Source organism: Odocoileus virginianus, chromosome 16 (genome assembly GCF_023699985.2).
Source record: "Odocoileus virginianus isolate 20LAN1187 ecotype Illinois chromosome 16, Ovbor_1.2, whole genome shotgun sequence".
In the NCBI taxonomy this organism is placed as follows: domain Eukaryota; kingdom Metazoa; phylum Chordata; class Mammalia; order Artiodactyla; family Cervidae; genus Odocoileus; species Odocoileus virginianus.
In genome coordinates, this window is record NC_069689.1 from 42,342,144 (window position 1) to 42,365,285 (window position 23,142).

General features: G+C 39.7%; 1 protein-coding gene across 1 annotated transcript in view; it reads left to right on the forward strand.

Annotated features, from left to right (window-relative positions):
- Positions 1 to 23,142, forward strand: part of GABRG3 (gamma-aminobutyric acid type A receptor subunit gamma3) — an 833,077-nt gene that overhangs the window by 611,018 nt on the left and 198,917 nt on the right. The gene's annotated exons all lie outside the window — the stretch shown is intronic.

Sequence of the window (23,142 nt, forward strand, 5' to 3'; positions counted from 1 at the left end):
ACTCACTGGAAAAGACCCTGATGCTGGGAAAAATTGAATTCAGGAGGAGAGGAGGATGACAGAGGATGAGATGGCTGGATGACATCACCGACTTGATAGTCATGAGTTTGAGCAAGCTCAGGGAAGCCTGGCATTCTGCAGACCATGGGGTCACAAAGATTTGGACACGAGTGAGCAACTGAATTAAACTGAACTGGTGCTTCTGTCAAGGTTCTCAACAAGGGGTGAACTGAGGTGAATGTGGCTGATACAGAACTGGATCTCACCATCATAGCCTTCCAGAAAGGGGCATCAGACTGCCAGAAATGAGACAAAGAAAGAAGAAAACTGATTTTAAAAAATTAAAATTTTGGGAAAAGATAGATACTCTGAGGAAAATTAGGTAATGCCTTGTGGGAGTATGCAAGGCTTGGTGGTCAGGGGAGCCCTTTTTGAGTGGTGACAAGTGAACTGACGTGAGAGTTAGGAAAGTAGGACCTCTGTGAAGACATGGGGAAGAGTGCTCCAGGTACAGGGCTGGGCGAGATGGGGTAAATTTTCAGGTCACTGGCTGGATGACCTTTGCCCCAGTCATGGAGTGACTTTAAGGGTTGAGAAAGATAGTTCTGTCTAACAAAAAAGACCACCAGTATAGTTAAATTGGGATAATGTTCTCTAAACTAATGGACCTAGACCCTTATTCTGAGTATCACTGTGTAGTTTCCTTTATTTTAGGCAGGTCTGTGAAGTAGGGATGGCCATTCACAGATCCTACTCATCTTTTGCTCTTAGGGCCTATGACTATTTGTCTATATCAGCTGATCCAAAAACCAGTGCCTGGTATGGGGCCTGGGAGGGACCATTTTCCTTTTGGACACTGGCTCTGAGGGAGCAGATGTTCTAATCAGGGGAGGAAATGACATCAGACAAAGATGGTCAAAGGCAGCCAGGGTTGTGATTTTATTCACAGAAGGTCCCCACAGAGGCAGGCTCTTTCTAGATGTTGAGGAAGCCTCTAATGACTCTCTTTGAGAATGATTACAGATACTTAAGATACAGGTGAGAATGGTACTTTGAAGAAGCTGTAGAATAAAAGCAGAGATACCCGTGCTAGGAGAGAAGTAGGTTATGGGACTTACTCTAGGAACAAAGGGACAAAAAAGGAGGCTGTGATTGCAAACCTGAAGTAGGTCATCACTAAAGCAATGATGAGTCACATTCTCTTTTTGGAGTTTGTTCAGGGCTGAGAGTAAGGAGGAAGGGTTGGAAACTTGGGATGGTGCTAATGTGCACATTTTAGTCAATGAGGGTTCCTGTAACACTACTGTGAGGACAGGATGGGGTGAGGAGTGAGACCAAAGGGAAGCCTTTGGTGAGGGAGCCACAGTGACGTTTCATGAAAGCCTAGAGGGGGGCAGCACTCTGCTCATCAGAAGTAAGGTCATTTTTATACCATTTTCTCACCCTCCAGTATTTGGCTTTGATTCTAAACAGTCTGAAGACTTGAGTCGGTTCTGGCAGAGGTCCCAGTCAGTGTCTATCATCCATTAGAGGGCAGCCGCCTCCTCTGTGCCATCATGAGGACAGCATACACCTGCCTCTCTCTGCGGCAGCAGAATGCCTCTTTTTACTGGATACATCAGATAGAGCCTGGCCACACAGAAGGGACTGTAACTTTTGAGGACAAGCACGTGGTCAGTAGCAACCTCCCTCTCTGTCTGACCTAACCCCACAATTGATCAGTGAAACACTATATTTTCCCTTTCTCCATGGATTTCCCATATTGAAGGGACATTTACTCCTCCCTTCTCTGCCGTTTATAGACCTAGCCAACAATCAAACCAGTTACAATATGTGAGCTATCATTAGTTCTTTTAAGGCATGTAAGCTATTAAATCTCTGACCTAGACTTAAATGGAAGGAGTTGAATAACCTGTGAGGTTTCAGATGAAAGAAAATGGAGAGGGGGGCCCGTAAAGCTGCCATGATGACTGAACACCTCTCAGGAGGGCTGACCACATAAGCCAGCCTAATGTTCAGCCTGTCCTCTGGAGCCTTTCTGTTTGGGCATGCAGCTGTGGGATCTGATGGGTTACATGTTTTGGGTTTAAATGACCAAAGCAACCTTCCTTTAGAAGAGCAAGTAACTAACGTCTGTACCAAAAGGAGAGGAGTCGTGATAGAACGGTCACCACCTAAGCACAGGCACCTTGGTGTGGACATATACTGTGCATGCAAGCCATGCTCAGGGGGACCTCAGCAAACATTGAAAAATCTGGGTTTCTGTTATTACACTAAGTTTTTATTATTAAGAGCCTTTTGTGGTTTTATACATTCCAAAAGAAAACTGAAATAGAGTGCCTCCAGTTAAAGACATGTGTTTTTGTCTCTAGTTAATTCAACTTGTATGGCAGACAGCTCAATTATATGCAGGTACTGTGTGGATATGCCCCTTTGGGTATTTATATGATCTCCTAGGGCAAATTGTACTTCTGTATGTCCTGCGGAGGCCAAAGTTTGCATATTGATGTTGCCTGGACAACAGGTTGTCTGGAAGGAAGAAATGTTCCTCTATCCTTCCAGCTTCTTCTGGTCCATCTAAGAATTCAAATGACAGATTATCAGGAGAAAATTGAACAAAGTTTAATAATATGTATCTATGGATGAGATGCAGGAAAACTGAGGAACTCCCAAATGGCTAAAACCTTCACCTTAATTCAGCTAAAGATAAAAGAGGATGTTGGGTATTGGTTCACGACTTTGAAGGGAAAGGAGGCAATTCAGATACAGATGAAAAAGCAAAAGTTTGGTAAATAAATGTTTGCTGTGTCAGTAGAGACAATGGGACACAGAGTGGACTCTGATCTCTAAGAGATCAGAGGTGGGGAAGCTCCTAGATTCTTCCTGAGTATTTCAGGACTTGATTGCATTCAGTTTAAAATAATGCAAATGGCAGATACATCTTAGGGTGGCAACTTTTGCACCCCTACAGAGTGGTCCAGTGGTGAGGGAAAAGTGTACTTGGAGGAGCTGACAGGTGTGGCATCTTGTGATGTCCACGGAGATACTGTCCAAGTACCATTGGAGAAGCCTGGAGAGGCTTAGCTAAGAGAAAGGTACACACGCATCCCTGTTGTGAGTTGATGAGTACACAGTTCTATACTGACGCTAAGAATGGTCTCTTTAGAAGTTCCAGACAGCAATGGAAGGGAGGAGGGTGTGGCCATTCCCAGAACTAATTTTTGCCAGCTTCCTTGAAGTATGATTTGCTTAGAATGGATTGTAGACAAAAAGACCTTCTTTATAACTTTATAACTTGGCTGCACCATGATCATGTAGCCCATTTTCAGACTGTTTACCAACCTACTGGAAGGTAATCACAGCATAGTGATGTAAGTAGCATGAAATATGGTATGTAGTATTGCTACACTGCCAAATTGAAAAATTTCATATGCTTTATCATATTTTTGCCTTTTTATTTTGAAATAATTTCAGGATTACAGGGAAGTTTCAAGGGTAGGAAAAATAATTTTTATATACCCTTCACTCACATTCCCCAAATTTTGAAGTTTTACCACATTTACTTAATTATTCTCTTTCTACAAGCACACAGTTTTGTTTTGTTTTGTTTTTGCTGATCCGTTTGAGATCTAGTTACAGATATATTACCTTTTACTCCTAAATAAATTATCATGTATTTCCTAGAAACTGAGATATACTTTTATATAATGACAGTAAATTTATAACAATAAGGCCATTGTATTGGTACATTACCACTATCTAATCTACAAGCCTTACTTAAATTTCATCAATTGTCCAGAATGACATTTACAACCAAAGAACACGCATACATACAGACACTAACCCTTCCTCCTCCTAGTCCAAGACCCAGTCTAAAACAACAAGCCATGCTTTCCTTTTCTGTCATTTTAGTCTCCTTTAATCCGGGCTGGTTCTTCAGCCTTTTTAAAATAGTGGCATTGCTGTAACGGGTAGACCAGCAGTTTTACAGAAGCTCCCTCCACTGGGGTCTGTGAGCTGTTTATTTGTGGTTAGGGTTGTGTCATGCATTTGGGCAGGAGCACCGCCATCCACAGTGCCTCGTATGGGGGCACATGGTGCCCCTGTCACTAGCTAGTGAGGTTCACTTTGATTACTCGTTAAGACAGGTCACCAGATTTCTTTGCTGTACAGCTGTTTTTCTCTCTGTAATTTGTTATTCCTACGAAGGCTGTCTGCAAAGCATTTTGTAAGAATGGAATTCTTACTCTCATTAAAAATAAAAACTCAGAGGCTCAGAAACTGCCTAACTTGTCCAAGTCACATATTCTTTTGGGGGTGCAGAGCCAGTGCACATGCCAAAGTATACTCTGCTATGAAAGAAAGCATAAAATGAAGGAAAATGTTCCATTTGTATACGGATTTGCTAATAACCAGATTTGAGTTTTGTAGGCCTAGATGGAAGAAGTCTCCCCTTGAAGGCAGTTTTGGTGGAGTCGGAGAACAGGAAAAGAAAAGGAAAATAGGAGCATGTAATGACCTCCCTTCCCTCTGCCAGTCCTGAGAAAGTAGAAAGTAAAACTCCTTTCAGGTATCAGAGTATCAAATAGGTATCAGAGCCCAAAGACAACCATAGAAACACTATGAGATATAAATTATTGACATAATGGGATATAAATTATTCTTACAGCTAAAATAAAGGGCACGCAGTTCTTTAAAATTGGGGGTTCACAGAGTTACATGAAAAATAGGAGAGGGAGGAAGGAGATAGAGGTGAGCAGGAGGAGAGAAAGGGGGACTCAAGAGGAGAGAGACAGATTTACGCATTTATCTGTTCCCAAAGTGTTCTCCGTAGCCCAGACACCCACAAAGATTCACAGAATTGGATTGGGAAGAGAAGGGGAAAGGAGGAAATAGAGGTGTTCTGAGGTAGAAAACAGAGAGTCAAAAGTGGGAGAGAGTAATCAACACACTCCTGAATAAAGCTGAGAGAATTCAGCACCACCAAACCAGCTCTTCAACAAATGCTAAAGGGTCTTCTCTAGACAGGAAACACAGAAAGGTTGTATAAACCTGAGCCCCAAACAACAAAGTAAATGGCAACAGGACCATACCTGTCAATAATTACCTTAAATGAAAATGGATTAAATGCACCAACCAAAAGACAAAGACTGCCTGAGTGGATACAGAAACAAGACCCCTATATATGCTGTCTACAAGAGACCCACCTCAAAACAAGGGACACGTACAGACTAAAAGTGAAGGGCTAGAAAAAAATATTTCATGCAAATGGAGACCAAAAGAAAGCAGGAGTTGCAATACTCATATCAGATAAAATAGACTTTCAAATAAAGGCTGTGAAAAGAGACAAAGAAGGACACTACATAATGATCAAAGGATCAATCCAAGAAGAAGATATAACAACTATAAATATATATGCACCCAACATAGGAGCACCACAATATGTAAGGCAAATACTAACGAGTATGAAAAAGGAAATCAATAGTAACACAATAATAGTGGGAGACTTTAATACCCCACTCACAACTATGGATAGATCAACTAAACAGAAAATGAACAAGGAAACACAAACTTTAAAGGACACAATGGACCAGCTAGACCTTATTGACATCTATAAGACGTTTCACCCCAAAACAATCAACTTCACCTTTTTCTCAAGTGCACACGGAACCTTTTCCAGAATAGATCACATCTTGGGCCATAAATCTAGTCTTGGTAAATTCGAAAAAATTGAAATCATTCCAGTCATCCTTTCTGACCACAGTGCAGTGAGATTAGATCTCAATTACAGGAAAAAAATTATTAAAAATTCAAACATATGGAGGCTAAACAACACGCTTCTGAATAACCAACAAATCATAGAAGTAATCAAAATATCCATAGAAATGAATGAAAATGAAAACACAACAACCCAAAACTTATGGGACACTGTAAAAGCAGTGCTAAGGGGAAGATTCATAACATTACAGGCCTTCCTCAAGAAACAAGAAAAAAGTCAAATAAATAACCTAACTCTACACCTAAAGCAACTAGAGGAGGAAGAAATGAAGAACCCCAGTGTTAGTAGAAGGAAAGAAATCTTAAAAATTAGGGCAGAAATAAATGCAAAAGAAACTAAAGAGACCATAGCAAAAATCAACAAAGCTAAAAGCTGGTTTTTTGAAAAAATAAACAAAATTGACAAACCATTAGCAAGACTCATTAAGAAACAAAGGGAGAAGAACCAAATTAACAAAATTAGAAATGAAAATGGAGAGATCACAACAGACAACACTGAAATACAAAGGATCATAAGAGACCACTACCAGCAGCTCTATGCCAATAAAATGGACAACTTGGAAGAAATGGACAAGTTCTTAGAGAAGTATAACTTTCCAAAACTGAACCAGGAAGAAATAGAAGATCTTAACAAACCCATCACAAGCAAGGAAATCGAAACTGTAATCAGAAATCTTCCAGCAAACAAAAGCCCAGGACCAGATGGCTTCACAGCTGAATTCCACCAAAAATTTAGAGAAGAGCTAACACCTATCTTACTTAAACTCTTCCAGAAAATTGCAGAAGAAGGTAAACTTCCAAACTCATTCTATGAGGCCACCATCACCCTAATTCCAAAACCAGACAAAGATGCCACAAAAAAAGAAAACTACAGGCCAATATCACTGATGAACATAGATGCAAAAATCCTTAACAAAATTCTAGCAAACAGAATCCAACAACATATTAAAAAAATCATACACCATGACCAAGTGGGCTTTATCCCAGGAATGCAAGGATTCTTTAATATCCACAAATCAATCAATGTAATACACCACATTAACAAATTGAAAGATAAAAACCATATGATTATCTCAATAGATGCAGAAAAAGCCTTTGACAAAATTCAACATCCATTTATGATTAAAACTCTCCAGAAAGCAGGAATAGAAGGAACATACCTCAACATAATAAAAGCTATATACGACAAACCCACAGCAAGCATCACCCTCAATGGTGAAAAATTGAAAGCATTTCCCCTGAAATCAGGAACAAGACAAGGGTGCCCACTCTCACCACTACTATTCAACATAGTTTTGGAAGTGTTGGCCACAGCAATCAGGGCAGAAAAAGAAGTAAAAGGAATCCAGATAGGAAAAGAAGAAGTGAAACTCTCGCTGTTTGCAGATGACATGATCCTCTACATAGAAAACCCTAAAGACTCTACCAGAAAATTACTAGAGCTGATCACCGAATACAGTAAAGTTGCAGGATATAAAATTAACACACAGAAATCTCTTGAATTCCTATACACTAACAATGAGAAAACAGAAAGAGAAATTAAGGAAACAATACCATTCACCATTGCAACAAAAAGAATAAAATACTTAGGAGTATATCTACCTAAAGAAACAAAAGACTTATACATAGAAAACTATAAATCACTGATGAAAGAAATCAAAGAGGACACAAACAGATGGAGAAATATACCGTGTTCGTGGATTGGAAGAATCAATATTGTCAAAATGGCTATACTACCCAAAGCAATCTATAGATCCAATGCAATCCCTATCAAGCTACCAAGGGTATTTTTCACAGAACTAGAACAAATAATTTCACAATTTGTATGGAAATACAAAAAACCTCGAATAGCCAAAGTAATCTTGAGAAAGAAGAATGGAACTGGAGGAATCAACCTGCCTGACTTCAGACTATACTACAAAGCCACAGTCATTAAGACAGTATGGTATTGGCACAAAGACAGAAATATAGATCAATGGAACAGAATAGAAAGCCCAGAGATAAGTCCACGAACCTATGGTCACCTTATCTTCGACAAAGGAGGCAAGGATATACAATGGAAAAGAGACAACCTCTTTAACAAGTGGTGTTGGGAAAACTGGTCAACCACTTGTAAAAGAATGAAACTAGAACACTTTCTAACACCATACACAAAAATAAACTCAAAATGGATTAAAGATCTAAATGTAAGACCAGAAACTATAAAACTCCTAGAAGAGAACATAGGCAAAACACTCTCCGACATAAATCACAGCAGGATCCTCTATGACCCACATCCCAGAATATTAGAAACAAAAGCAAAAATAAACAAATGGGACCTAATGAAACTTAAAAGCTTTTGCACAACAAAGGAAACTATAAGCAAGGTGAAAAGACAGCCCTCAGATTGGGAGAAAATAATAGCAAACGAAGCAACAGAGAAAGGATTAATCTCAAAAATATACAAGCAACTCCTCCAGCTCAACTCCAGAAAAATAAATGACCCAATCAAAAAATGGGCCAAAGAACTAAACAGACATTTCTCCAAAGAAGACATACAGATGGCTAAAAAACACATAAAAAGATGCTCAACATCACTCATTATCAGAGAAATGCAAATCAAAACCACAATGAGGTACCATTATATGCCAGTCAGGATGGCTGCTATCCAAACGTCTACAAGCAATAAATGCTGGAGAGGGTGTGGAGAAAAGGGAACCCTCTTACACTGTCAGTGGGAATGCAAACTAGTATAGCCGCTATGGAAAACAGTGTGGAGATTTCTTAAAAAGCTGGGAATAGAACTGCCATATGACCCAGCAATCCCACTTCTGGGCATACACACCAAGGAAACCAGATCTGAAAGAGACACGTGCACCCCAATGTTCATCGCAGCACTGTTTATCATAGCCAGGACATGGAAGCAACCTAGATGCCCATCAGCAGACGAATGGATGAGGAAGCTGTGGTACATATACACCATGGAATATTACTCAGCCATTAAAAAGAATTCATTTGAATCAGTTCTAATGAGATGGATGAAACTGGAGCCCATTATACAGAGTGAAGTAAGCCAGAAAGATAAAGACCATTACAGTATACTAACACGTATATATGGAATTTAGAAAGATGGTAATGATAACCCTATATGCAAAACAGAAAAAGAGACACAGATGTATAGAACAGAATTTTGGACTCTGTGGGAGAAGGCGAGGGTGGGATGTTTCAAGAGAATAGCATCGAAACATGCATATTATCTATGCTGAAACAGATCACCAGCTCAGATTGGATGCATGAGACAGGTGCTCGGACCTGTTGCACTGGGAAGACCCAGGTGGGAGGGGGGATCGGGATGGGGAATACATGTAAATCCATGGCTGATTCATGTCAATGTATGACAAAAACCACTACAATATTGTAAAGTAATTAGCCTCCAACTAATAAAAAAATATAAAATAAAATAAAATAAAATTGGGGGTAACAGAGGAGGAAGAGCCATAGGCTGCAGAAGAGGCAATGGCTGTGGATACAGGGTTATATGATAGGTTCATGCAGTCAGCTGAGCTATAGCTACACCAGGAGTCTGTGATTTCTGATTTCCAACTCCATACCATTTTCCTGCACAATATGCAGAAAAATCTTGGGAGCAAGATAAAAATGTGTCCCCTAAAATTCCAGGGTGTTTTGTAGGACTAAACTTCTTCATATGGCATCAGTCTCATTGAGTTCCATGTACTGGGGATAGGTCTTGTAAATTTATGCCACCTGTGTTATAGAGCCATCTGGTTCTGCTTTAACGCTCTGCCTTGGGATAAAGGCTCAGTCTTTCCAGGTCTTTCTCCCAGCCCTGTTCTCAGGGTGAAGGCATGTCTGTGCCCATCCTGATCTTCACACAGTTCTTAGGGCACGAGTTCCTTGCTCATCTCTCCAGCAATAACCTTTTCTTCACCTTATCACAAGACTTATCCTTCATCTGTTTATTACCTGCATGGCTGCTAAAACTTGTAATCTGCCAGAAAAGAACCTTGTACCCATGTCCTTACTAACTTGACCCTTGCTGTTTCTGTGCATCAGACATCTCTGCAAATCCACACCTGCAGCTGCCACTCATGCATGAAGAGGAGGCTGAGAGAGAGAGAAATAAGTTGGTCGAGAGAGAGTGTAAAGAATGAAGGGAGGGAGGGAGAGACAGGCAGAATGAGAAACAGAGAGAGAGAAAGGGAGAGGAGAGAGAATTGGGAAGAAGCTGTACTTTCAAAAAAAAACCTTTAAAATGCTTCAAATATGCGGCGAGTATTTGTAAATATTAGGGCAAAATCATTTCATACTCAACATATGTGACAACCTTTCTAAACCGAATGTGACTTGTTATTATTTAAATGTTAGTCAACTAATCATGCATTACTTGCAGTACCTGCACCATGCCCTGCTGTCCTCACTGGTTAACCTTCATGGGCTGCCCTTGTCTTCTGTTTACTCAGGAAAAGGATTCCAGATGTAGGAAAGGAGAATCAGATCCATTGTAATAAGGAAAGCTTTCATAGAAGAAATGGAAAGAGACCAGGAAAAATGTGGGTCCTGCTCTTAGACGTCTCTGTGTATCCATTTTCTGAGCATGCTATCCTTTCTTCCCTCCCTTCCTTGCATCCGGGTATTTCTAGGTGGGGACTGTTACCTCCTGAGGTCCTGGCCAGAGATGGAATGGGTCATTCAGCTATAGGTCTTAGAGAGAAGTGCTTTCTTTTCTTCATTGAACTCTTTTATTGTGGAATAAGATCAAAAGTCAATGACTCCATCATGATTTTCAAGGGATGGAGACCAGGACAAACATGTTGGTGGAGGTTGCAAACTCAATCCTAAGGCTTACTACTAGAAAACCTGGTGGCGGTGTGAGGACCAGAGTACCTGGACAAACACACACACGACATGCTGGGGTCGCTGGTCAAAAATGCTGCCGTATGAAGAATAGGAAAGGAGACATGGGAGTGACCTCCTGGTACCTACTGTCTCTCGGAAAACAGTGCATATCGATAACAATAACAGTAACCTTGGGCGTAGTGTCACTGGGACTGTCCTGGTGCCATTGCCTTTGTGCTGTGCCATTGTCTCATTGACCACTCACGGCACATATGGATCCATTCTGTTATCACCTCCAGTCTTATAGGATACCAAAGCCCAGGATTGTAGAATCGCTCACCCCACATCAGAGGGGGTCAAACTCGGGCACACTCTAAAGCTATCCCTTACCCCCTCAGTTACTTTAAATGAGGAACAGAAGCCCTGGAGAAGGAACGTATACGTCTGCTTAGGAGTCTGGGAGACTGGGTAGTAGACACCGAGTAAGTGGAGACTTGAAGGGTATGGGAGATGTGGACGAGAGGTTCACCTGTCACTTCAGTAAACAGAGGCTGTTGCAGCCATCAAGCCAGTAGCTCCAATGATGTACCCTGAGGGATTCAGGATGAAGAAAAACAGGATAGGAGAAGTGTGAGAAATGGAAAATATGTGAGAAATGGAATATTTCTTGCCGTATCAGTAAACAAGGATGTCACAGTCATCAGCAGCTGCAGTCACCAAAATGTGAGCTGGTGAGCCCTGAGGTAACTCAGGAAGAAAGAATACGTGCCATCTAGCAGTCATTAGACTCCAGCCACTCCCTAAGGTGAGCCCTGAAAAAAGGAAACTCTGTGAAACCGGGATACTGGACCCAGACAGATGAGGGTGCATATCAAAGGAACCATTTCAGTGAGCCCAGACTGTTGCATCTTCCCACACTTAGAAAAGCACTAAATTCCTCAATTTGAGTTATCTGGTTTTCTTTAATTAACAAATAACTTTTTGATGGTCAGACTACCTGCCCTTTGTTGAAAAATCTCTATCTAACCCGGCTCCTCTCCTCACCTCCACCTCCTCAGAGCTCTTCTCTCAGGGTTGCTTGAGATGCTGTCTCCCAGGCTTGAAGTCCTAAAAATTCACACCAAATGAAACAGAACTTTCAACTTTTAGGTTGTGAATACTTTTTAAGTCCACAGTTATGTATCAAAGGAATTATTTCAGTAAGTCCAATCTGTTACATCTTCCCATGCATAGAAAAATGCTAAACTCATTAACTTGAATGTCCAATTTTTCTTTAATTAACATTAATCTTTGATTGTTCTGACTGTTTTGGGGGGTTTTTTGCAAAACTCCTCTATAATCTTGACTCCTCCCTTACCTCTTCGGAGCAGTCCCTCAGTACTATCTGAGAAGTTGCCTCCCAGGTTTAAATCCTCAGTTTGTCTACTGAATAAAACATTTTTTTAAACTTTTAGGTTGTGCATTTTTCCCAGGCAACAGAGGAAAGGCAGTAGGGAATAAAAGAAATGAGGGATACTGATAAAGCCAGCATGAAGGAAAAACTTAATATTTGGTGACCTAAGGTCTCTACTGATGAAATTCAAAGTTGAAGGAGCCCAGCATCTTGAAATGATCTTGAATATGTATGCAAAGGCCAAATAATAAATTATTTACGTTTTCTAAGACTGGACTTTTGACATGCATACAGAAGCATGTTCTAGGAATCATTAACTTGTTGAACTCACTGGGCAGGATGTGGGTCTCATTCCACATTGTTTTTTTGTTTGGGGGCTTGTCTTATACTTTTATTGCATGCACGGTCAGTTGTTCAGTTATGTCCGACTCTTTGCAACCCCATGGATGGTAGCCCACCAGGCTCCTCTGTCCAAGGGATTTTCCATGCAAGAAAGCTGGGTTGCCATTTCCTTCTCTAGGGGATCTTCCCGACCAAGGGATCAAACTCACGTCTCTTGCATTTCCTGCACTGGTGGGCGAATTCTTTATCACTGAGCCACCTGGGAAGCCCTCCTTAGGTTACTTGCTTTCAATGCCACTACCAGAAGAGCTGCTTTCCCTTTCCCATTTCCTGGCTTCTGTCATTGTTCCCTGCTGTTGAATACTTTATAAACAACATCCACTAATTGAGAAGGATTCATTTCAAATACACCATCTAATTTCTGTAATTGTTTAATCTCTGGGGCACTTTGCCTGATGAAGGTCATATTTATCATCCTTACATTTTCAGGACCTAAAAGTCTGAATCTGTGTTGTGCCTAAAAGCTTGATAAATCCTTTCTATAAACTCTGATGGATACTCAGTTGGTTTTTGTTTTATCTCCTGAATTTTGTTTAAGCTCTTTTGTCTAGGTAGCCAGTTGGGTTTTCTGTCAGACACTGCACCAAGAGGTGGTAGTCTTCCTACTCCTTTTACTCTTGATACAATAGCATAAATGCTTCTACATATGGAGTCTCATCTCTTTTCCCTGCTCTGCTGCAAAACACCTAACTGTGAGATTGCATAATAGTTGAATGAGCCATTCAGGGGCCATTGCTCTTCTGATCCTAACATATATTGGGTCCACACCCTATTACAATAGCATTGTCATAGGCTCACAACTCTATGTTGCCCATTTGCATGGTTTTGTTGCTAAGCTAGCCTGCTTGGTTTTATGGGTAAGCAAACCTGCTTTCTTGAGTGATCACTAACTTACAGGAGTTTCCCATACTTTTACCTTTAACTATGATCCCCTAGTGGGATTACCTATTTAACCACCTACTCTGTCCCTCTTCTTTGTCCCTATGAAAAGAATACAAAAAGAGATACTCCCAGCGAGGTGTCATTTATAGGACCTTTCAGTTAATGGACATTAGAAGCATAACTGGGAAAATTGCCTGACCTCTAAGCTCTGTTGGGAATGATGGTGGAACAAATATATAGATACTGCTAGTATACAGCTGCCTCAACACAAAATGATTCAGCTATTCAACTGCATGAGATTCTAGGAATATCTTTAGAACTCGAATACAGATCCTCCTGTTATGAAGTAACGGTGTAAAAGAGAACCTTTCAGATTTGGGTATTGACAAAGTCTCCCCAGTCCTGTTCTTGAGTCACATGGAGGCCAATGGTGGGGTGTTCTTTCTGCCTTCTTACTCTTGAGATATGCATGTGAGGCCCATCATGGAAACCTAATGATATCCATTATATGCTGTTTGCATACTACTTCAGCACATCCCAACCAACTAAAACTTCAGTTCTTGAAAAACAAAGCCATTCTTTTAAAAGAAGCCTTTAATGGAAGTCAATGGCCAGTGTATTGCTCAAGTGGAACTAAACAGTGAAATAGTCGCTTATCACTCAAGGTCCTCTGTTTTCACATCTGTTAACTAAAGTATTTGCCTGGGTGATCTTGCATCATCTTTCCACTTTGAGAGCCATAAGAATTGCATTAGGCACTTAGCAGAATATAGAGAAACTGTAAAGAGAACAAGGCAATGTATACGTCTCCTGGAAAAATTTGCTAACCAGATGGCCAGCTAGCCACTTTTGCTGCTCAAACAATAGCGTGGAGAAAGCAGTTTGCAGCTTTTTCTTGCTTTCTTTTTGCAATCAACATCAGACGATCTATAGTTGCCAATATCCTACATGTTTGCATAATCTCCAGATACTTTGCAAAGTGTTTCTGCCACTCCACTTGAGATCTTAGTGGCCAAGTCTGGGACCACCCATGTTACTTGGTCCAGCAGACTTCAGGCATTATGACATGGACCTGTTTTTCCCCCTTGAAATCTCAGGAGGCACCTCAGAGGAGGACTAGGCATCTCCTGCATTGTTAGCTGCTTGTTTAAAGCAGTTGAATGATCTTTACCTCATCGGCTGCACTTCAATGACACAAGCACACATTGAATTTTAATTGTGTGGAAGGTAAATAAGAATGGCAAAATGAAGCAAACCACTCTGGCACATTACTTTCCTGCTGTATTTAATATAGCAAACATTGGTTTCTCATACATGGAAGTGTTACCAGCAGCTACTGGAAAGATATTAGTTGCTATTCTAGCAGCCAAAAAATGGGTGCAAATCTATGAATCTTATCAACACTGACAATTTGCCAGTGGTTCTGCACAACACAGCTGTGACACTCACTGCTCTCCTGAAGTTCTTTCTCAATCAGAAAGTCAAGGTAATGAAAAAGAAAAACAAACCGGCACAGTTGTTTCTGCTGTTGAGCTTTGAAGTGACACGCGTGCCTTCATCTGTCTGCGTAGTTCATGATTGCCCCGTATTAACTCGCTGTTATGGCCAGTGCACCAAGTTTCACTTTCTAAAACTGCTAATATGGAATATTTTGTGAGAAAAGATATTCTCATCAGATCATATATTTGTGGCAATGATGTTGTTGATAGCTACTTAATAATCCAAATCATAGCACAAGAATACCCTTTACTGTTAAAGTTAAATGATTTTCAATGATTAGGTGCTGGAGGCAAGCTGCAAATGCAAATTAATGTGTCACTGTAAAATATATTCTTCATGTTTCTTTATTTTGTTATTTATTTTTTCATTTCAGATGGGATGACCAAGGCTTCTTGTATTCTTTGGATTTCTTAAATAACATTTAAATTATTTTTGTCAAAAAGAGTTCAACCTGATGTTTCCCAGAATTTTCTATTAATATATTTCCTTTTGAAATTTAGATATCCGCCTTATATTTTGCTTATTTCCAACTTTGCTTCTTTTATTTATAAACAAATACTTTACCCATACAACTTGGTTGTATGTCTGTGGACTTCCATTGTCTCAAGGTTTGTTGTTGTTGTTTAGTTGCTAAGTTATATCCAACTCTTTGTGATTCCATGGGCTGCAGCATGCCAGGCTCTCCTATCCTTCATTATCTCCTGGAATTTTCTCAAACTCATGTCCATTGAGTTGGTGATACTATCTAACCATCTCATCCTCTCCTGCCCCCTTCTATTTTTGCCTTCAATCTTTCCCTGCATCAGGGTATTTTCCAGTGAGTTGGATCTTTGCATCAGGTGGCCAAAGTATTGGAGTTTCAACTTCAGCATCAGTCCTTCCAATGAATATTCAGGGTTGATTTCCTTTAGGATTGACTGGTTGGATCTCCTGTCAGTCCAAGGAACTCTCAAAAGTCTCCAACACCACAGTTCAAAGCATGAATTCCGCAGAGCTCATGGCTCAAACAGTAAGGAATCTGCCTGCAATGTGGGAGACTCAGGTTCAATACCTGGGTCAGGAAGATCCCATGACAAAGATAATGGATACCTACTTCAGTACCCTTGTTTGGAGAATTCTATGGACAGTGGAGCCAGGTGGGCTGAAGATCATGGTGTTGCAGAATTGGACACAACTGAGCAACTAACATTTTCACTTTTTCACTTCACTCACATCTGGACATGACTATTGGAAAAACCATAGCTTTGACTACATGGACCTTTGTCCACAAACTGATTATCTCTGCTTTTAAAATATGCTGCCTAGGTTTGTCATAGCTTTCCTTCCAAGGAGCAACTGTCTTTTGATTTCAAGGCTGCAGTCCATAGTGATTTCAGAGCTTAAGAAAATAAAATCTGTCACTGCTTCCAATTTCCCCACTTCTATTTGCAATGAAGTGATGATACTGCATGCCATGATATTAGTTATTTTTTAAATGTTGAGTTTCAAGTTAGCTTTTTCACTCTCCTCTTTCAGGTGGGTTTGCTCAGCAGCAAAGCCTGTAACAAATGGTACATTAGAGGATTTGGAGGGAGACGTCATGAAATATTGGCAGGGGTACAGAAATCAGGCAGCCAATCAAAGTTATGTGTAGAGCCACTGTGGTGCCTAGGGTGTAACACACCTCAGGTTGTCTTGGCTGGGGATAAGGAAGCTAGGAGTTTATCCTTCAACTGCATTCATCTCTGGCTAAGATCCTGTCACTTGCAGTTGGAGGAAGGCTTGTAGGAGGTGCTGTGGAGCACAGACTGGAGCTGTGAGTGCCAAATGGCCAACACTGTCCATGTGGCACGTCAGTGACAGTGCCTCAGGGCCACGTGGCTCTTTGGGACCAACGGAAGTTTTGGAATAATATCTAGTACTGGTTTTGTATGTCTCATGTAGCCAAATTTTAGTTGGCCTCTATTCATTTCAAAGTACCTTTTGGAGATGTTTGTACTAGAACAAGATGTGGAGAATTTCAACATCAATTAATTTAAACAGTCTTGACAGATGTAAGTAGTTAGGAGATGGGCTTTGGAAACCATTTACTGTATCGTTTAACTTTACAGATGACTGAGTAAATTGTCACCAAATAGTTGCTAAGTGCTAAACTCTTATGCCATGCGTGATATCTTTCCTCAAAAAAAAAAAAAGGACTGTTATGTCTGTGGTATCAGCACAAGCCTCAGGAAAAAGCTATGAGGTAGGAAAATTATCTGGCATTCTTCTACTTCATTTCACACAACTGATGGTCTGTTGCTTCCCAGCCTTCCCCAAAGCATCCGACATCCTCCTTAGTTCCGCCTCTGGGCTACAGGAGGCCCAAATATAGTGTGGTTGGACTTGATTAGTTTTCCTAGATCCTCTGTTAGATAATGAGGACTTTAATACCTTTTGGAAGTGACCAATGGTAATTAATTTATAGTTGGGTCTTCAGCAAGAATAAAGCTACCCAGTGAGAGAACTTCTTGCTAGTGAAATAAACCTTACTTGGGATAGATGAGAACACTTTTATTATAAGTGTATGAGTCAGGTGTGTATCTTGAAACATCATTGTTTTGCAGTTAGTTAAGTCACCTAATATGTACTGCATGTTTAAAGCTCAAGTGTAGTTATTTCTGATCCATGTTCTGAGCCTGTAGTTTATTTGTCTAATGACTTGACTACTGATTTATTTAAATCATTATAAATGGTCAGAGTACTAACATTTAAGCTATGGCAGCAATTCAACTTATTTTAGAAAAAGAGTTTATCTCGGAAAACAGTGTGGAGATTTCTTAAAAAGCTGGAAATAGAACTGCCATATGACCCAGCAATCCCACTTCTGGGCATACACACCAAGGAAACCAGATCTGAAAGAGACACGTGCACCCCAATGTTCATCGCAGCACTGTCTATAATAGCCAGGACATGGAAGCAACCCAGATGCCCATCAGCAGACGAATGGATGAGGAAGCTGTTGTACATATACACCATGGATTATTACTCAGCCATTAAAAAGAATTCATTTGAATCAGTTCTAGTGAGATGGATGAAACTGGAGCCCATTATACAGAGCGAAGTAAGCCAGAAAGATAAACACCATTACAGTATACTAACACATATATATGGACTTTAGAAAGATGGTAACGATAACACTATATGCAAAACAGAAAAAGAGACTCAGATGTATAGAACAGACTTGTGGACTCTGGGAGAAGGCAAGGGTGGGATGTTTCAAGAGAACAGCATTGAAACATGTATATTATCTAGGGTGAAACAGATTACCAGCCCAGGTTGGGTGCATGAGACAAGTGCTTGGGCCTGGTGCACTGGGAAGACGCAGAGGGATCGGGTGGAGAGGGAGGTGGGAGGGGGAACTGGGATGGGGAATACATGTAAATCCATGGCTAATTCATTTCAATGTATAACAAAAACTACTGTAATGATGTAAAGTAATTAGCCTCCAACTAATAAAAATAAATGGAAAAATTAAAAAAAAATAAAAAAAAATAAAGAGTTTATCTCATTGGAAAAAATGTGATCAGATCCTTTATTTTCTGGAGTTGGTGTGTAAAGAAAGCTAAGTTAATTGTGAACAGATTGGAGAGTGGATCATGGGCTGAAAAGAAAGGAATTGGATAAAGTAGGCCTTCTCTGAATGCCTTCTGCAGAAAGAGCAAACCACTATGTTTGTACTAGGAGAAGTGTTTTCTTTGTGTCCCTAAGCATGTATGAATATGTTCATGTGCATGTGTGTGCTCCTTATGATTCTAAATAGTCCCATTCATGCAGTTCTAAAATGCATAGAATCTGAAGAACTAAATCAAATGGGCCATAAGATGCATCACTATGAACAAAAGCTAGTGGAGGTGATGGAATTCCAGTTGAGCTATTTCAAATCCTAAAAGATGATGCTGTTAAAGTGAAGCACTCGATATGCCAGCAAATTGGGAAAACTCAGCAATGGCCACAGGATTCGAAAAGTCAGCTTTCATTCCAATCCCAAAGAAAGGCAATGCCAAAGAATGTTCATATTACCACACAATTGCACTCATCTCACATGCTAGCAAATTAATGCTTAAAATTCTCCAAGCAAGGCTTCAACAGTACTAGAACTAAGAACTTCCAGATGTCCAAGCTGGATTTAGAAAAGACAGAGAAGCTAGAGATCAAATTGCCAACATCTGATGGATAATAGAAAAAGCAAGAGAGTTCCAGAGAAGCATATACATCTGCTTTATTGACTATGACAAAGGCTTTGATTGTGTGGACCACAACAAACTGTGGAAAATTCTTCAAGAAATGGGAATACCAGAACACCTTACCTGCCTCCTGAGAAATCTGTATGCAGGTCAAGAAACAACAGTTAGAACTGGACATGGAAGAAAAGGCTGGTTCCAAATTTGGAAAGGCGTACATCAAGGCTGTATATTGTCACCCTGTTTATCTAACTTAAATGCAGAGTACATCATGCAACATGCCAGGTTGGATGAAGCACACACTGGAATCAAGATTGCTTGGAGAAATATCAATAACCTCAGATATGCAGATGACACCACCCTTATGGCAGAAAGTGAAGAACTAAAGAGCCTCTTGAGGAGAGTGAAAAAGTTGGCTTAAAACTCAACATTCAAAAAACTAATATCATGGCACCCAGTCCCATCATTTCATGGCAAATAGATGGGGAAACAATGGAAACAGTGAGAGACTATTTTTGGGGGCTCCATAACTGCTGATGGGAACTGAAGCCATGAAATCAAAAGACTCTTGCTCCTTGAAAGATAAGCTATGACCAAACTAGAGAGTGTATTAAAAAGCAGAGACATTACTTTGCCAACAAAGGTCCATCTAGTCAAAGCTATGGTTTTCCCAGTAGTCAATTATGGATGTGAGAGTTGGAATATAAAGAAAGCTGAGCACCGAAGAATTGATGCTTTTGAACTGTGGTGTTGGAGAAGACTCTTGAGAGTCCCTTGGACTGCAAGGAGATCCAACCAGTCCATCCTAAAGGGAATCAGTCCTGAATTTTCATTGGAAGGACTGATGCTAAATGAAAAGCTTTATTGGTAAAGACTCTGATGTTGGGATAGATGGAAGGCAGGAGAAGAAGAGGATGACAGAGAATGAGATGGTTGGATGGCATCACTGACTCAAGGGACATGAGTTTGGGCAAGCTCTGTGAGTTGGTGATGGACAGGGAGGCCTGGAGTGCTGCAGTCCATAGGGCCACAAAGAGTCAGACATGACTGAGCGACTAACTGAACTGAGCTAAAGTTAAATTGCTTACTTGGTTTCATCCATTCCTTTCTATGAAAAACACAATAAAGACTCTTGCTCACAGATCCCTCCTTTTCCCCTGCTTTCTAATTAATTCTGGTGCTTCTTTGTGGCCCCCTTGTGGTATGGCATACCCCCTCTTCTTGGGAGCTGTCTCTTCATGGTCAGTTGACTCCTTTTCTGTTAGTGTTATCTATCTGAATAATAAAGCTTGCATTTTAAAACAAATTTACATTCAAGTTCCTCACAATGCTAAAGCAATAGCCTTATGATTGTTGTCACTAAAAATTATTATTGTCTTTGAGTTTTAAGAATTTGGCTATCATGTTTGTGGGTATGGATCTCTTTGTGTTCACTCTACTTGGAGTTTGTTGAGGTTATTGGACATGCAGATTTTACACATCAAAATTTGGAAGTTTTCACAGTTATTTTTCCAAATAGATTTCCTATTCCTTTATCTCTCTGTTGGAGTGCTAAATGATGTCCCACAAGTCTGTTAAGATCTTATTTTTCTTCATTATTTTTTTTCTAGTGTTTCTAGAGTAAGTAGTATTTATTGATCTTTCTTTAAGTTCACTAGTTCTTTCCTCTGCCAATTCAAATCGCTCTAGAGTCCCTCTAGAGAATTTTTTCATTTATTGTCATTTCAAATATTACAATTTCATTACGTATTCATTGTCTGTAATTGGTTAATTATCATTATACTTTGATTCTTTAAAAAATTTTCCATTAGTTCTTTGAACATATTTATATCATTTGTAGCCTTTGTCTGCTGCTTAAACATCTGTACCCCCTCAATGAGAATTTCTATTGTTGATCTTTCCCTTTTATGAGTCATACTTTCCTGTTTCATTATGTCTCATAATTTTTGTTGAAACTGGACATTTACATAACATTACAGCAATTTATAGTCTCATGCAACAGTACTTATTGTTGCAGATTTTTGTTTATTGACCTACTTGGGCTAATTCTGTAGCATCTGTTAGCCTCACAGAAAAGGTATCTGATGTTTTTCTTTAAAAAAAAAAATTATGTCTGACTCCAAAATGTTTTCAATGGATCAGTAACTACGTGGGGACAATTGATAATTCAGACATTGTGTTTAAAACCCTTGAGTGAGTTATGTTTCCACACTTTGCTGTAAAATTTTAAAACTGAGAAACCTAACAAGTTTGACCTATGTTCAGTCAGATGCTATTGGGTCCAGAAAATGTTAGCAGCTCAGTCATGTCTGACTCTTTGGGACCCCATAGACTGTAGCCCACCAAGCTTCTCTGTCCATGGAATTCTCTGTGCATGAATACTGGAGTGGGTAGCCATTCTCTTCTCCAGGGAATTCTCATAACCCAGGGATGGAACCTGGGTCTCCTGCATTGCAGGCAGATTTTTTACCATCTGAGCCACAGAAGGCCTCAACAATCTCTTCTGAGTGCATGCAAGGTTTGGATGGATCTATGTGTTTGATTTCTGGTTGGTCGGTAATTTTCCTCAACTAACATCACTAATTAATATTAACAACTAATATCATTGTTAGCATTTTATTTGCTACTAAAATTTCTATTGTTTTGCCAATGCCCCTCAATTTTTTCCTTGGGATTTTGGTATCTTAATGGGATTCTTCCATGCTATGCACCAAATAAAACAGCCCTGTATGGTTGTGCAAAGGAACTGCCAGTATACATGAAACACCCTACCCTTCCAGGCATGGATCTAATGCGTGGATCTGGGGGTGGCTGAAACAGTACCTGGCTAAAATGACACAGGTTGACATTATTTATATCTAGCCCAATAGCTTTTATTAAATAAATTATTCTCATTGCTTTGTGTCCTTCAGCCAACATTTAGTTACTTAAAATCACAATTTTTGAAAACATTGTCACTTTCATCATTGCTTTTTGGGGGAAGAATTAACAAAGCTCCTCACAAAGACACTCTGCTACCACAGATTTCTTTTGTTTTTTCTTGGATTTCAGAAAAATGGAACCATAGAGTATACGGTTGTGTGTACATGTACATGTAAGTGTATGTGCATGTGTGTGTTTGTATCTGGTGACTTTAACAGCTAAAATTTCTTCCATGTTACTGCTTGTATAAGTAGTTTTTCTAGTTAAAGTTCTTTTTACTTTCTAAATAATTTTGCCTTCATGAAACTTCAGATATAGTATAGAAAAAAATTGTATACCCTTTACCCAATATCTCCTAATATAATATCACCAGAGCAAGGAAATTAACATAAATATAAAATATTAATTAAGCTTCAAGCTTTATTTGAATATTATCAGTTTTATATGTACTGCATGTATCATGGAGATTTATCATGTTGCTAAGTTTATGTAACCTTTACTAATCATGATGCAGAAGTTTTATATATAATGAAGGGCAAGGCCAGAGCATGTTCAAACTGCCATATAATTGTGTTCATTTCACATGGTAGCAAGGTAATAATAAAAATCCTTCAAGTTATGCTTCAACAGCACATGAAGTGAGAACTTCCATATATACAAGCTGGATTTAGGAAAGCCAGAGGAACCAGAGATCAAATTGCCAAATTCACTGGATCATAGAAAAAGCAAAAGAATTCCAGAAACACATCTACCTTTGCTTTATTGACTACACTAAAGCCTTTGACTGTGTGGATGACAACTGTGAAAAATTGTCAAAAAACGTGGGAATACCAGACCACCTTACCTGCCTTCTGAGAAACATGTATGCAGGACAAGAAGCAAAGGTTAGAACCAGACGTGGAAGAACTGACTGGTTCAAAATTGGGAAAGGAGTACATCAAGGCTGTATACTGTCACCCTGCTTATTTAACTTATATGCAGAACACACTATGTGAAATGCCAGACTGAATGAGTCTCAAGCTGAAATCAAGATTGCTGCAAGAAATATCAACAGCCTTTTATGATAGTGAAGAGAAACTAAAGGACCTATTGATGAAGGTGAAAGAGGAGAGAGAAAAAAGCTGGTTTGAAACTCAACATTCAAAAAAAGAAAACCATGGTGCCCAGTCCCATCACTTCATGGCAAATAGATAGAGGAAAAATGGAAACAGTGACAGACTTTATTTT